The 14,886-nt window shown below is 51.9% G+C and overlaps 1 protein-coding gene and 1 long non-coding RNA gene across 2 annotated transcripts in view; one reads left to right on the forward strand and one right to left on the reverse strand.

Annotated features, from left to right (window-relative positions):
• Positions 1–215, reverse strand: part of PHF2 (PHD finger protein 2) — an 84,989-nt gene extending 84,774 nt beyond the window's left edge. Inside the window, exon 1 of the mRNA XM_065642612.1 lies at positions 157–215. The gene's annotated coding sequence lies outside the window, so the exon portion shown is untranslated. The remainder of the gene's footprint in view (positions 1–156) is intronic.
• On the forward strand, positions 192–1,699 carry LOC135993032 (uncharacterized). Its single transcript, XR_010606800.1, has 3 exons — positions 192–223; positions 480–585; positions 1,385–1,699. It is a non-coding gene; the product is annotated as an uncharacterized LOC135993032 (long non-coding RNA).
• Positions 1,700–14,886: the final 13,187 nt, after the last annotated feature.

Below are 14,886 nucleotides of genomic sequence, written 5' to 3' on the forward strand. Positions count from 1 at the left end.
ACCGGACTGGGGCTTTTTGTTGTTGTTGTTGTTAAATGATTATTATTCAAAATGTTTGGCGAAATGCATTCTATTGCGTGCCCCCTGGTGACAGTACAGTACCGAGGCTTTTCATAAACACTCCGAAATGTAGCCCTTTCCTTGTAATGTCCTTACGTCAGCTTGCAACATTGCAATATTTCCTCTGCCGGGGCTGGGGCCGGGCGGGCGGCGGAGCGGCCGGGTGAGCGCTGGCGGCGGCGGCCGCGGGGGGATTTTTCGGGGGAGTGGATGCGGGGTTTTTTTACTATTTTTTACCATTTGCCTGCCGCGGGGTGGGGGGGGGAGTTTTTTAAAGCAAGCGGCCCGGGCGCGGCTCTGCCCCGCCGCGGGGGGTCTGGGGGGGGGAGCGGGGCTCGCAGCCCCCGCCTCGCAAATCCAGCGCGGGGTGATGCTCGGTGTGGGTCTGCGGGAGCGAAGCACAAAAGCTCTCTCTGAAGGAGGAGGCAGCACGGAGCGGACACGCTTCAAAGTAGCTGGGAGTCCGGTGCTGCCCTACAGCAGAAATAACGCCGCGATGGTCTGGTGTCCGGGTGGCAATGGCAGGTAAGGGCCTATAAACAGGCGCAGGTGATGATTTATATTAAAAAAGGAAAAAAAAAATTACTACCTTTTTAGTTGGTAGATTTCTATTGCTGCTTTTATATTACTGCTTTTAACGTTACCCGCTTCTGCCCGGGGCAGCCCTTTCACTGTTGCAAGTGGGGCTGCTACGCCAAAGAGATGAAAATAAATACTTTGTGCCTGTGAAGCACCAAATCAAGGCAGGAGGGAGCTGGGGCTGTGCTGGGAAGGGCCACTTGGCCACATACCATCCGTGCACCCCCAGGCTGCACGTACCCCCCGACACCGGCTTCCTCTCAGACAGACATGGGTCAATGGCAGCGGCTCAGGCACAAGAGGAACCCGCGAGTTTGAACCGAGATTGTGGATGCAGAACCTCTCTCCCCCTCACCACCAAGACTCTGAAGGTGGTTAAAACGACTGTACTGTGGGGCATTTCGCGGGGGGGGGGGGTCTGTGTCTCAAGAGTGTTCAATAGCCCCTGACACGCTTCCCTGAGAAGCGCAAGAGCTTCCTGTGAAGTACTCACGAAGTATCCAACTGAGATGTGATCTTAATTCCAGTTACGATGGATTCAGCATCTCGTATCCATCTCACTTGAGAACAGTGGTGGGGGGGTGGGGAGGGGACACGACTCTCTTCTATTTATCTTAAAGCCAAGAGAGAAAATGGACATTTCTCTGCCTTTTTTTCCATCAGTCTGCAAAAATCCTCAGAAATCACCTGCAGAGGACAAGGGAAATTCAAAGAGCCAAATAACTTGAATTCTGTTTTTCTACAGAGAGAAGGCCATTGTTGGTATAGGCAGAAGCTGTTTTGGACACCTGAAGAGGAACTGCCAAAATTATTTGCCTTGCCCACTGGAGTTACATGCCACAGAAATGACTTGCAGCTGGTGTTCGTGCTTTGAAGTCGTGTCAGAAGCGGCATGCTCTGCTCCACCGTGGATGTTTATGGGAGCGAGCTGAGATTTCTGACACAGCTCAAGGTGTGGTAATGCGGGGGGAAGATTACAGACCTGCATTTTAAATCCTGACTCAGGTGTTTTCAATGACATGTTTTGAATGTCTCGACACACAAAGGGGCCTGTTCATCATGCTGAGTGGCGTAAATATCTGCCCTCGAAAAATCAGACCTCTTTTAAGTTTAAATAGATCTATCATGTTTTCAATTGCTCAGAAAGTAGAAGAGCAAGTCTAGGGAGTAAAGCAGGATGAGGAGGAAAGGCTTGGGAACCATCGTGAGAGCTGCACACACCTTTACAGAGTCTTTTTGCTGCTCGCCAATGCCAAGTGCATCTACCAGCACCTCTCAGCGCAGGGTGTAAATGGAGCTTTCAGCAATTTGGATGCCCTTTGGTACAGGATAGTCACACAGAAATTGGGCTTCGTGCCTCTGCACACCCGAAATGGGTGCAACCGCAACCTGGAGTGCTACCTTCCTTTCATAAAACTGATATTCTAGTTTTAAAGAGCATGGAAGCACTTGCAAGCGCAGCAGCTCATCCACACCACATTCTGTGCTCATCTCCCTCTCCCAGTTGTTTTATGGGCTTTGCTCACACCAAACCCATATGATCTGTGAAAAATTATATCCTCGTTGCCTTTCCTCAAGTCTCATAAGCATCTCCATGAAAACAGCCACTTTCCAAAGCACTGCACAAAATTCTCATGTCAGCATGTCTCCCCTGCAGCCACCGGTGAGCTGAACCCTCAGAATACCGCGGAGATTTTGGCAACCACAGCTGGGATGCGCAGGGGTGCAGCCAGACACTCCTCTCGAGTGGTGCTGGAGCAGTTCAAAGCTCATCAGCTGCCCTGCGCTGCTCCCGGAGTGACGGTGACATCCAGCAGCAGAGCTGTGCTCCCAGGGTCGGGGTTTTTACCCCTTTCCTCTGCAAAGTCCATTGGATTATCTCAAGTTGTGCTGGAGGCTGCTAGAGCCGACATTGCTGATATTGCACGGGAACAAATTATGGGAGACTCGGTGGCTCTGTTCTCTCAACTCAGACATCTTACTCATCATTTTGCCAGGGATTACTAGATAAAGAAACTAATTGGTGAGGTTCCCTCATTGTCCTGACTTTTCCATGGGTGTTTTGATCTGGAAGCAACACAAGGAGGGTGCTTGGCTGCTGTTGGGCAGGGACAAGTGAGTGGTGGAGCTATGCTGAGATGCCTCAGTAGGACATCATTTCATCATCGAGTCAACTTTACTGAAATTTTGAAGCAAGTTTTTAATATGTACTTTTAAACCAATTGGAAAAAAAAATCAGCAGTGTGGGCACAAACAGATGCCCAGAAAACATCCACATGGTGGTCGCAGGCCTTGTGGGCAGTAAAGTAGTTGGACACTTGAAATCCGGGGACTACATCGCATGAAGAGAGATCTGCTGCTGGCTGCAAGCTCATGGGAGAGGGTGGGATTTTTCAGGAGTATTTAAATGCCCCAGGAGGAGACGTCTCTCCAACAATGACATCCTGAAGTGGGCACTCGGGGACAGTCTGCGCCTTCGCTTTGGGCAGGGCCAGCTCACACCACCAAGCTCCCCCGTCCCACCTCTGCTGTGGGGCTCAGAACAGGCTCAGGCTCCATCACCAGCACAGGGGGAAGGATCACTGGCAGTTTTTGAGCTTCCCCATTTTTCTTGCCATTTTGTAGTGTTCGTCCTATAGATCTCCTCTGCAGTGATGTGTGCAAAGTCCTATTTGATGATGCCCTGTAGCTTTAGGCACGTCGTCCCCATAGTTATTTCCATGCCACTGTACAGAAGCAAACCAAGTTATCTTTTTTCCCCTTGACCATATCTACTCTCTAAGTAAGTGTTTGCAAAGAAGTTATCTGTGAAACCAACCTTGAAACAACAGGGATGGCTGAGCTGCAGCAAGAGAGGAGGCAGCAGATGACAGCGTACATCCCTTCCAGTTTCCTCTCCAATGCCAGATTTCGCTATTGCAATAACTGTCCTATTTTGGGCCTATTTTTGTTGGCACAAACAAAACAGCACCCATCAGCCCATGGCTGTCCTAAGGGAACTCCACGGTAAATGCACAGAAGTGGTAGTTCAAATGCTGTAACAAAATGCCCAAATAAACCCAAACCCAGAGGAATAATGAGATGTGCAGTTTGAAGTAGGGCACTCAAGGATGTAAACAGCATTTTTAATTTAAAACGGTTAAAGTCATAAAAGATGACTGGTTTAAAAGGGCCTTTCATGTAGCAAATTAGCTTAAAGAATTAGTTAAAGAACTTACTTTGTAGTCATAACTCTTAAGCATTTTGCACTTTATCAGTCCATACATGTACCTTCTCACTTAAACACTTCTCCCCAGCCTTACATTTTGGCACGCAGTCTAACGTCATGCACCACATCAACATGGAGAAGTTACTTCATTATGTATCAGTGTCATACTGACATTAACATTTTGCATTTATTGTGAGTCACCAAAATCTGCACAGGATACACAAACAAAACCTGAGCTTTGACCATCCTGTCAAGTGTCAATAAAAAATTATCGGTTTCACTTACAAGATATAAAATTTTCAGATTTTTTTTTTTTAAGGCAAAACAATTGTAATAACTCAGAAAACTCACCGTAGACCCCATGCTGTGGCCTCAGGGACACACGTGGAGCGGAGGCGCAGGAAAAGGCAAGAGCATGGGGCAGGAGCTGCCCTTGGGATGCAGCCGCCGTAGAAGGCAGCATCAACAACTCCTCCCGAGCAGTAGTTCTACTTGGCGGCTGTCGGGCAGGACAACAGTTAGAGGCAAGCAGGCCTAGCGGACTCATACTTTATTTATGCTGTGTCTTTGTTGTTATGTTTCTATATTTATTTGAGGGAACAGAGGACCAAGAACAATCCGTCTGTGCTCCTCCATGAGATGGCAGTGGAAAAAAACACTTCCCAGTGGTGAGAACATCTAATGCGCTATTTGTTGCAGAGCTGTGTGGAGGACCAGGCAGTGTCACAGCATCCCCAGGCAGTGCCACAGCATCCCCAGCCACTGTCACAGCATCCCCAGGCCATGGGTCGGGTGCTTTCTGGGGGAGCCCGGGCTGAGCGGGTCCAGCCTGTTCTGCCACCAGCACTGCCACACACCAGGGCTGGGCACCATATTGCCAAGATCTGGCAAATAAACCTCCTACAATTTAAAGAAAATTGGCTACAGGAATATTTTTGAGGTGTTTTTTGCCCGTATTTTACAGCCGGGTGTAAAGCAGTGAAATGACCAAGCTCAGTGACAGAAGCAAATGCTTATTTCAGCAGCAGAAATATTTCCATTAAATGTGGTCCTGAAGTTCAAAGCCCACATGGCAGGAGGTGTTATGGCTTTTCACTCCCTATTCATGTTACGTGTGCAGCTCTCCATTGATTTGAACCCCTACAGGAGAATAACTTAAATAAAATTTAAAAAAATAGCCCCAAGGAGCACCCAATTCCCTCTGCGCTGGAGGGTGGGGAAAAAAGCAAAACCTCCGTACACCTCCCGGCTGCTCTCAGGGAGTTAAATGGGCAGCAGAGCCTCATTTGAAACTGCAAAAATCACACAGGAGAAGGATGGCGGCAGATTTGCAGCTGGCACAGACCAGGGGAGCCGGGGCACGGCGGGCAGCCGCCTGCTAGCCCCAGGGTGTCCCATGGCTTGGCTGGGACTGATCCCAACTCACATGGTGGCCCGTGGTTGGGCAGCGCTGAGCATTTCGATGAGACTGCTGTTATTTTTGGGGTCATCCCTGTGGGACCATCACCGTGCCAGTTATTGCCACTGCCAGGCCCTGTCAAGCTCTGTCGGGTTGTGTCGGTCCCTGTCGGGCTTTTTCAGGTCCTGTCAGGATCTATCGGGCTTTGTTGGACTCTGTCGGGTTCTGTTGAGCCCTATCAGGCCCTGTCGGGCTCTGTCAAGCTTTGTTGGGCTCTGTCAGGCTGTATTGGGCTTTGCCTACCTCTGTCAGTCCCTGTCAGGTTTTGTCAGGCGCTGTTGGGCTCTGTCAAGCTTTGTCTGCCCCTATGGGGCTCTGTCAGGCTTTGTCAGGCTCGGTTGGCTCTGTTGGGCTCTGTCAGGCCCTGTCGGGCTTCGTCTGGCCCTGTCTTGGGCTTTATCAGTCCCTGTCATGCTCTGTCTGGCTCTGTCGGGATCTGTTGGGTTTTGTCTAGCTCTGTTGGACTCTGTCAAGGTTTGTCAAGCCCTGTTGGTCTCTGTCAGGCTTTTTTGGGCTCTGTCAGGCCCTGTTGGGCCCTATCGCACTCTGTCAGGCTCCATCAGGCTATGCAAAGCCTGGCTTTCTGCAGACTAATTGGTCCTGGAAAAGGTTTCTGAGAAGTGAAAAATTATGATGGGTTGGTAACTACATAGCACGTTTTAGTACCTGGCAGAATCTACTATCTGTGACACATAGTCTTTTTTTTAGTTCAAGACAACAGACACTGTTCTAGAAGAGGCAGCAGTAAGTCACAGCCTCTGCTCTCCTGAGCAACCACTTGGAGAGGTGAGATGTTCTCAGCAGCCATAGAAGTCCACAGCAACAGCTGCCCCAGCTGTTGTTTGCAGACATCAATTAATCCCCAGTCTCCTGTGCTAAACACTTTATTTGATGTCCTGCAAAGATTTTTGAAAAAATATATTTTTTGAAAAAGTATTTTTGAAAGGCATTCTCATAAAGCAGAAATTTCTTATGTCTGCGTGTCATTCTGGAGGAAGAGCTGGAGAAAGCAGAGGGCATCTACAAACCCTCAGCAGTGGGATTCCCTGCCTCCAGAAAAAGCAATTTTTGCTTGATTCCTCTCACCATTTTAATGAAAACTTATTTCCAATTTGCTGTACCAGGACTTGCTTTTGCCCCTCAGAGCAGGCCAGGAGGTGGCAGCAGATACCAGGACCAGAACTGGGCTGTGGGCACCAGCCAGGGACTGGGACAGACTGGGACAGAGCAGGGAACACCACGGGCACCACTGCTCCTGCACAATGTCAGAGCCTTTCCAGGACTGAAAACACACACACACGCCTCCCTGTCTGCCCCTTCTCCTGGAATATCCTTTCCTTGACTGAAGCTGCCCCCTCCTTCCCCTGCTCCTCAGGGTTTTGCCTTTCTCTTCATCTGCCTTGCTCAAAAACCACTGAGAGGATCTTCCCTCTCCAACCCGCTTATTAAAATCACGGTAACAACTGCTCCAGCTCAACAGTTTAAACCATTTATAGATGCCAGTGTCCAGCACCCCATACTTCATTTGGTTTAAGCACATTTAGTACAATTTAATGCAAAATATCCATAAGCTAAACCCCAACATGACACTCTTCAAGTAAAACACCCCTAAAAAGAGCTTCGGCAATCCAGGTAATGTAGGTTAGTTGAAAATGGAAGGCCTGTAGGAAAAAGCTCCCTGGAAGCTGAACCGAGCCCAGGCAAGGCTTCATCTGAGCAGCTTCTGGGAGGTCAAATCCCCGAGGCTGGTGAGCTCTGACCTCACCAGCCCCTCACTTGCTCAGCTGCTCTGCTTTCTCCAGAATTAGGCTGGGCTTATGCAGATGAGCTTTCCCCCCAAGAAACACCTTTCCCAGAGCTCAGGTCCCTCCATTCCACTACAAGCAACGCTGTAGTCAAGACCAACAGGCTTGGGCAAGTGCCTGGGGCTGCCTGCAGCATCAGCAGCCTCGCGCAGGCTGTTTGTGCTGAAAACAGGGCCCAGGCGCTACCTTGTGCTGAGGGTCCTCAGGAGTGTTGGTGGGAGAGACGACGCTGACCGTGCTGTCCCCAGAGCTCCCACCTGGAGCAGGTTTGGGCTGCGCTTTGATGGGTGTGCTGTGAGCGATCACCCCCAAGCCCAGGAACAGCCTAGGAGATAAAAGAAAGCATAACAGCCGGTGAGGGAAAGCAGAAGAGCTGGGCTGAGCAAAGCTGTCACTTGCTTCAAAAAATCTGTGTTTTCCTATCTCAAGTGGCCTATTGTTTTCATCTCCTCCCTGTTCTTTATGGGGTTTGTTGCTCACTAAGACAAAACCTTCTTCACCCAGCGTCCCCGCCAGCTGCAAGGCCAAAGTCAGAGCTAATGCCCAATGTCAGAAACGAGACTCCTCGTCAGATTGTGAATTGTCAGACTCACTTGCCAGGAGGTGATTGATGGTGAATCTGAAGCATTTACACTCCAAGGGATGAGGTACAAGCCAGAGCCATGGCAGCTGCTTCCCTGAGGGCTCCTGGTCCCTCTGACATGGGGCAGCTCAAAATACTCCGTCACCATAAGTGAAACAGCACGTGAGAGGTAACACTCAGCCATACACCAGGCCAAGGTTTTCTAAAGGCAAATTCATCCCCTGCTGCAAATTCTTTCAACTCAATAAAGGTGCCACAGGTATCAGTTTCTCTCTAAGAGTCTCAACAGACATGTACACAAGGAGCAGATCACAAGAAAGTGTAAATTACAGGCACTCTCCCTCTCCTGGACTCATTTCTAAATGCAAGGCAAGGAAATTTCAAGGAGTAGCAAAGGAAATTTTTTGTATGTGTATAGCAAGTTAGACTTTATCCTTCTTTATTCTGTTTTACTACTGCATTCAGGAAAGTTATTACACAATATATATTGAATTTGTAATCCAGCACTAAAATTGTTCCTGACACCTTAGGAAGGCTTATTTCTAATCTCTTTAACCACTAATAATCCTCATGACTACTTATACCAATAGATAGGGACAATTTCAGGCAGAAATATGTATTTCTAGCTGTTAGTTTCTCCTTACAGTACTGCAGTGGTCTGGATCCCCAGCCAGGTGTGCCAGCTGGTGAAATGAGTATGTGCTGCTTCTTTGATTTATTCCAGTTCATAATAACACAACAAACCCCCCTGGCCCCGTCGTACTCACAGGCTGAACCTCTTCACCACACTTTTCCAAGATTTGGCCAACGTGATGCTCGTGTCAGCAGCTGCTTCAATCTCACGTGAAAGGTGGAAACTGCAGAGCAGACAATACTATTAGTTATGTGTCTCAAAGTAGCAATATCCAAGAAATTTGAAATTTAGCAGAGAGCTAAAAGCTGAGAGAACCTGAACCTGCACCTGTGGGTGGGTGTGGGGTAAGAAAAGCTGCTTCACCAGCTGGGCTGAGACCCTACCTCTCCTCATCACTTAAATGCTGCTGCCTCCTGAACCACTGGGGATTAAACCACTGGGGATTAAACCACCAGACTCCCCTGCAATCCTCTTTCCCTTCCCATGCTGGATGGGCTCCCCCTCCTCATTCAGCTACAGAGCAATTAAAAATCCAAGTCTCGAATCACTTTAGGGCTCGGATGTGTCCGAGTCAATACTGAAGCACTTCAGTGAGCAGCCTGAAGAGCTGAATTGCTGATTCTGTGTGTTTTACCAATTAGTCACAGAAATCTTTACACCTAAAATGTTGTTTTCCAAAAAACAAAACAGAATGATGGAAAGCCATCTTTCTTCACATTTTAAACCTAAGAAAACAAGGCAAAATATAATGCTAAGCTTGTCCTTTGAGATAACTGCACTCACATTCATACAAGATTCTTGTTACTAAGAAAACTGCATATTGCTTCCTTTTTTTTTTTTTTTTTTTTTTGGAAAATAGATTCCTCCATTTTTAAGAGCTGCCCAAGGACAAATTACCTCAAGATAGTCCTGAAGGGCTGTGTCCATCATGATGAGATCCATGAGGAAGGTACCAAGGTAAGGTACCATGTCTTGCATGACTCCCTGCAAACGATCAGAGCATCGTTGGAGTAATGGACTGAAAAACAGTAATCATAAGAACGCTAGAATACACCTGTAAAAGAAAACAAAGGTCTGTAAAAGAAAACAGGTCTGTAAATGATGTGTAAAAATGCAAGCAATCCAGTCAGGAGTTTCGCACAATAAATAAATGGTTTAAACTGTTGAGCTGGAGCAGTTGTTACCGTGATTTCAATAAGCAGGTTGGACAGGGCAGACAGGGAGGCGCGTGTGTGGTCACTCCGGGAAAGGCTCTGATCTGGTGCGGGAGCAGCGGTGCCCGCGGTGCCCCCAGTCTGTCCCAGTCTGTCCCAGTCTGTCCCAGTTCCTGGCTGGTGCCCACAGCCCGATTCTGGTCGTTGTATCTGCTGCCACCTCCTGGCCTGCTCTGAGGGGCAAGAGCAAGCGGTGCAGGGTCTGGCACAGCGAATTGGAAAGAAGTTTTCATTAAAATGGTGAAAGGAATCAAGTGAAGATCACTTTTTCTGGAGGCACAGAATCCCTCTGCCAGCCTTGTGCCGGTGGCTGAGGTTTTGTACGTGCCTTCTGCTTTCTCCAGCTCTTCCTCCAGAATGACACACAAACACATACAAAATGTCAGATTTACGAGATTACTTTCTTTCTTTCTATTGTGTATCTCCCTGAAACCTCCCCATTCCGTACCACTGACCATGCCACAGACACCTCTTCCTCAGGGGTGTCATCTTTAATCACATCCCCTCCCTTGCTGCCATCCAGTGACAAGTGCTCTGGAACACAAGAGGTTCCACTTAAATTTGAGAAGAAACTTCTTCTCAGTGAGGGTGACAGAACACTGGAACAGGCTGCCCAGGGAGGTTGTGGATTCTCCTTCTCTGGAGACATTCAAAACCCGCCTGGACGCCTTCCTGTGTAACCTCACCTAGGTGTTCCTGCCCTGGCAGGCGGATTGGACTAGATGATCTTTCGAGGTCCCTTCCAATCCCTAACATTCTGTGATTCTGTGATTCTGTGAAGTGCCCTGACTCCGTGACACCTGTCACCTCAAAAGAAATGCCTCCAGTGCCTCCAGCTTACGACCAGCAGAATGGAGGCAGCTGCACCATCCTGACGACGAAAGTGGCAACATCTACAAGAGCATCCTGGTGGGTGGCGTGGAACAGCAAAATGCTGTGATCACGGGTGATGTTTTAACCCCAGATGACTTAAACCGTGCTTTTAGTTTTCGAAACACCTATTCACTGGTCAAACCTCTCTGAAAGGGAAAACAACAAATTTTACAAAGCAGAATAATGTGGAACATGGTATAAATGAGAGGTTTGAAAACAGCATCTCTGAAAGCTTCTGGTCTTCAAATTAAGCTTGTATTTGATGAACAAGTTCCAAGTGAAGTGTTCTGAGCAAGTGGCGGCATTGCTGCTCGTGCCCTTCTGCCAGAGCTATTTTGTCTCCAGCTCGAAATCGGGGTGTGTGAGCTGTGGCACAAGGTGCCACGGCCCTGCAGAAGCTTCCTCAGGAGCTGGTTTCGGGAGCCAGGAGCTGAACACGAGGGAGCTGACAAGCCCTTTAATGATGCAGCTTCTGTCTGCAGCGAAGCTCGCCAGACCAGCAGCAACCAGCATCCAGGTGTTTCCCTGGATGCTGGTTCCACGGGGGATTCTGGCAGTGCCAGCAGGCAAGGGAGCGCAGGGCCTGTGCTGGACCGTGGCACCGATTTCTGCCGATAACCGACGGAGGCTCGGCTGCTGAGCAAACACTTCGGGTCCCTCAGGACCTGTGGGGAACAAAGGCATGGGGGGCAGTTCCTAGCACATATAGCTACCATGGGATTTTAATGGTCTGACCTCCCCAAATTGCAAAGAGCCCTTCACCAAGGGCCTGAAAAATTTGGCTACTGGTGAGCCAAATCTTCTTTTTGACTGCCCAAGGCTCTGCAGGGAGCCCTGTGTCTGCTCCACATACACAGAACTTCCCCAGCAGACAGTAAACCCAGCTACAAGGCCAAAAATCTTTGCAGGACATCAAATAGAGTGTTTAGCACCTTTAGCTACCTTCTGAAACAAAGGAATGCATGCTTTGGAAAATATTCGCACGCATACTGGCGCCAGAATAAACATACCTGCTTTATAACTCATCTTGAGTTCACAGAATCACAGAATCCCAGAATGTCAGGGATTGGAAGGGACCTCAAAAGCTCATCCAGCCCAATCCCCCCGCCGGAGCAGGAACACCCGGATGAGGTTACACAGGAAGGTGTCCAGGCGGGTTGGAATGTCTGCAGAGAAGGAGACTCCACAACCTCCCTGGGCAGCCTGGGCCAGGCTCTGGCACCCTCACCATGAAGAAGTTTCTTCTCATCTTTAAGCGGAACCTCCTGTGTTCCAGTTTGCACCCATTGCCCCTTGTCCTATCACTGGTTGTCACCCAGAAGAGCCTGGCTCCATCCTCCTGACACTCCCCCTTTCCATATTGATCCCCATGAATGAGTCACCCCTCAGTCTCCTCCAAGCTCAAGAGCCCCAGCTCCCTCAGCCCTCAGTTGTAGAGTTTATTCCGCACGTCAGCAGGATGCTTCTCCCCTCACCGTCCAACTTCCCCACCTCCCAAAAAAAAGGCCCGTCTGAGGGTTTATTTAAGCTGAAAACTGGCTATTTTTAACATCAGAAGGGCTTTTCAGCAGCACCAATTACTTTCCCCCGGGCGCCAGCGGCGGCGGCGCCGCCGGGCTGCAGCACCGCGCTTCGGCCGCCGGGCGGCGGCAGCAGCGGCAGCAGCGCTGCGGTTCCCGCTTTGCGCGCCCGGCGGCACCGCGCACGGGGGGCGGCGGCGGCGCTTCCGTCATGAGCGGCGGCACCGAGCGCGGCGGCGGCACCGAGCGCGGCGGCGGCACCGAGCGCGGCGGCGGCACCGAGCGCGGCGGCGGCACCGAGCGCGGCGGCGGCACCGAGCGCGGCGGCGGCACCGAGCGCGGCGGCGGCACCGAGCGCGGCGGCGGCACCGAGCGCGGCGGCCCCGCTGCGCATGCGCGGAGCCGGAGCTGCAGTACCGGCTTTGGCCGCCGGGCGGCAGCAGCCAAAGCGAAATAACGGCGAAATAAACCCCGGGAAAGGACGGAAATGAAAACAATCACAAATTACAAATTTCAGTGAAAACAACAGCCGCGGGATTGGGGTGCGGAGAAGCGCGGGGATGGGGAGCGCAAGTGTGGGTGGGAGACAATGGGCGGGTTGGGGGTCGCAAGGCGCTTCCCGGGGGTCGGGAGGCAGAGGGGCCGCGGGGGGACAGCGCGGAATGTGGGAGTGGAGGCACCTGTGACAGGGGAGGGGTGGTGCTGATGAATTTGGCCAGGCTGACAATCCGTGTCACAGCCCTCTCCTGCACCTCTGCTGGCTGGGAAATGGCGAAGGGCAGCAGGAGCTGGGAGAGGAGGAGGAAAGCTGCTGCTGTGCCAGGGAGGTGGCACAGCATGGCACAGCATGGCACAGCATGGCTTGTGTGGGGCAGTGCCTGGGATGGGGCATGTGTCCTTGTCCCTCGCAGCAACCTGCTGTGGCCAGGCAGGTCACTGCGTCCTGCTGCTGCCTCTGCTGCCTTCCACTTCACCCTGAAAAAACGACCCTGCACCCCCACCCAAGGACCCCGAGGCTTTGGGGTGACCACCTCCCTGGGAATCTGTGGTCAGGGCTCTGGGATATGGCCCATGGTGGAGCCAGAGGGTGAAAGCCCCAGGGATGGGCTCCCCTTGCCACACAGACAGGTCCACCTGTGGTGGGCTGGGGCTGGAGGAGAAGGAGGTCTGGCAGCAGCCAGGAGGCAGGCAGCTGGTGGGGGAGGCATGGCGGGGAAGGAGGGATGTTCTCTGCCCCTGTCCTTGCACCAGGCACTGGAGGGGCAGCGCTCAAGCGAGGGGTCACTGCCCGTGGGGGTCCTGTGCCAAGGTCAGACCTGCAAGATGTTCTGCAGCTCCGGGAAGTCAAGGGTGCCAGCACTGCACACCAGCACTTGCAGCATGCTGTCCATTGTGGCCAAGGTATGCAAGGGGGGCAGAGTCTTGGGGGTGGCCCTGGAAGCATGTTTGGGGACAGCCATGGCCCTGCAGTGCCCAGGAAAGGCCTTGGGGTGGTTCACCCCATGCCATACCCGGGCATAGAGAGAATCCTCGGTTGGCGGCTCTGCTGGGAGGGATGTGGACATTGTGGTGCCATGGCCAGACATCCCCTAGGTGACGCTGAGGTGAGATGCTGGGGAAGTGGTGCCATTTCTGGGCCTGCCAGGCCACCGCAGCATCCCTATTTCTCCATGGGACAGCTCCATGGAAGGGAAGGGGTTTGGTGTCCTTGTCTCCCCATCTCTGACTCAGTGTCACGGGGTGCTGCAGCTCAGCCTGCAGCAGCCCCATACGGGCCTTCCCTGTGTCTCCACCACAGCTGGGGACACCTGAGATGAAGACATGGAGCAGGGACTCCTGGTCTCAGCTGTACTTAGAGTGGTCACACGGTGACGTGCCATAATGCAGAGGGGACTCGTCGGTCCTGGTTGTGTTTGGATGTTATCAGGGCGCCCCATCTCAAATTTCCCCTTGTCTGTGGTTTCAGTTCTGCCTTTGTCCCCAATGCAGGCACTGCCAGAAAAGGGGAAGAGAAACTGTAGGGTGAGAGGAGGCAGCAGGGGACAACCATGTAGGACCAGTGGTTAGGGGATGTTGTAGGGGTGAGGCCAGCTCTGGTCACCCTGTTGTCCCTCCAGCAATGGACACTGGTGACAATGGGGGCAGAACAGTAGAATGGCCCCCACCATTCCTGTTTGCACACCTAGGTGGCATTTGGGAGGGGAAGGGGGTTCCCCACCAAAGATGGTGAGAAGGAAAGGGGAGTATCAGACTGCAACCCAGGCCAAGGCTCTCTCCCCAGGACATTTATAGGACAGTTCCCCAGCACTGTTCCCACAGCCATGGGTTGGGCAGGAACTGCTCATCACATCCCCCTTGGGAAGCCCCTTGCTCAGGATCAGGCCAGTGGTGCTGAGGGATCAGGGATCTCAGCAGCTCTCCTCAGCCTTGTGTGCCAGAGCTGTCCATGCCCATGAGCTTTGCCCCCGTGCCTGGCCCAGCTCTGCTCCTGCTGCTTTACCGCATCACCGGCCGCTGCCCGTGGCCCATCAGCCTGGCCTGGCGGCGGGATGGCCGGGAGGTGACAATGAGGCGTGAGGCCAGCGGGCAGCCTGGTGGCACGGGGAGCCCAGGCACGCAGCCAGGCTGTGGGAACAGGGTTCAGCTCCTCTGTGGAGAGGACAGACACATGGGAGCATTTAGTAGGCAGCACAGAGCAGATGGAGATGTCTGTGCTACGCAGGGCCAGACATGCCGGGCACAAGTGGCAGTGAGGGACACTCCCGTCAGGGACAGTGGATGCAGCCCATGGCCAGCTGGCACCTCCATCGGTAATGGGGGTAGAAAAGCAGGTCTGGGTCACTCGCATTGCCCTGATTGCCAAGGTGCTGCTGCAGCCATGAGGGACCCCTCCTCTAGGCAGTGGGACGGCCTCACTGCCACCCAAATTCCCCCCAGCACTCACAGTCACA

The sequence above is a fragment of the Caloenas nicobarica genome, chromosome 11, assembly GCF_036013445.1.
Source record: "Caloenas nicobarica isolate bCalNic1 chromosome 11, bCalNic1.hap1, whole genome shotgun sequence".
Classification (NCBI taxonomy): domain Eukaryota; kingdom Metazoa; phylum Chordata; class Aves; order Columbiformes; family Columbidae; genus Caloenas; species Caloenas nicobarica.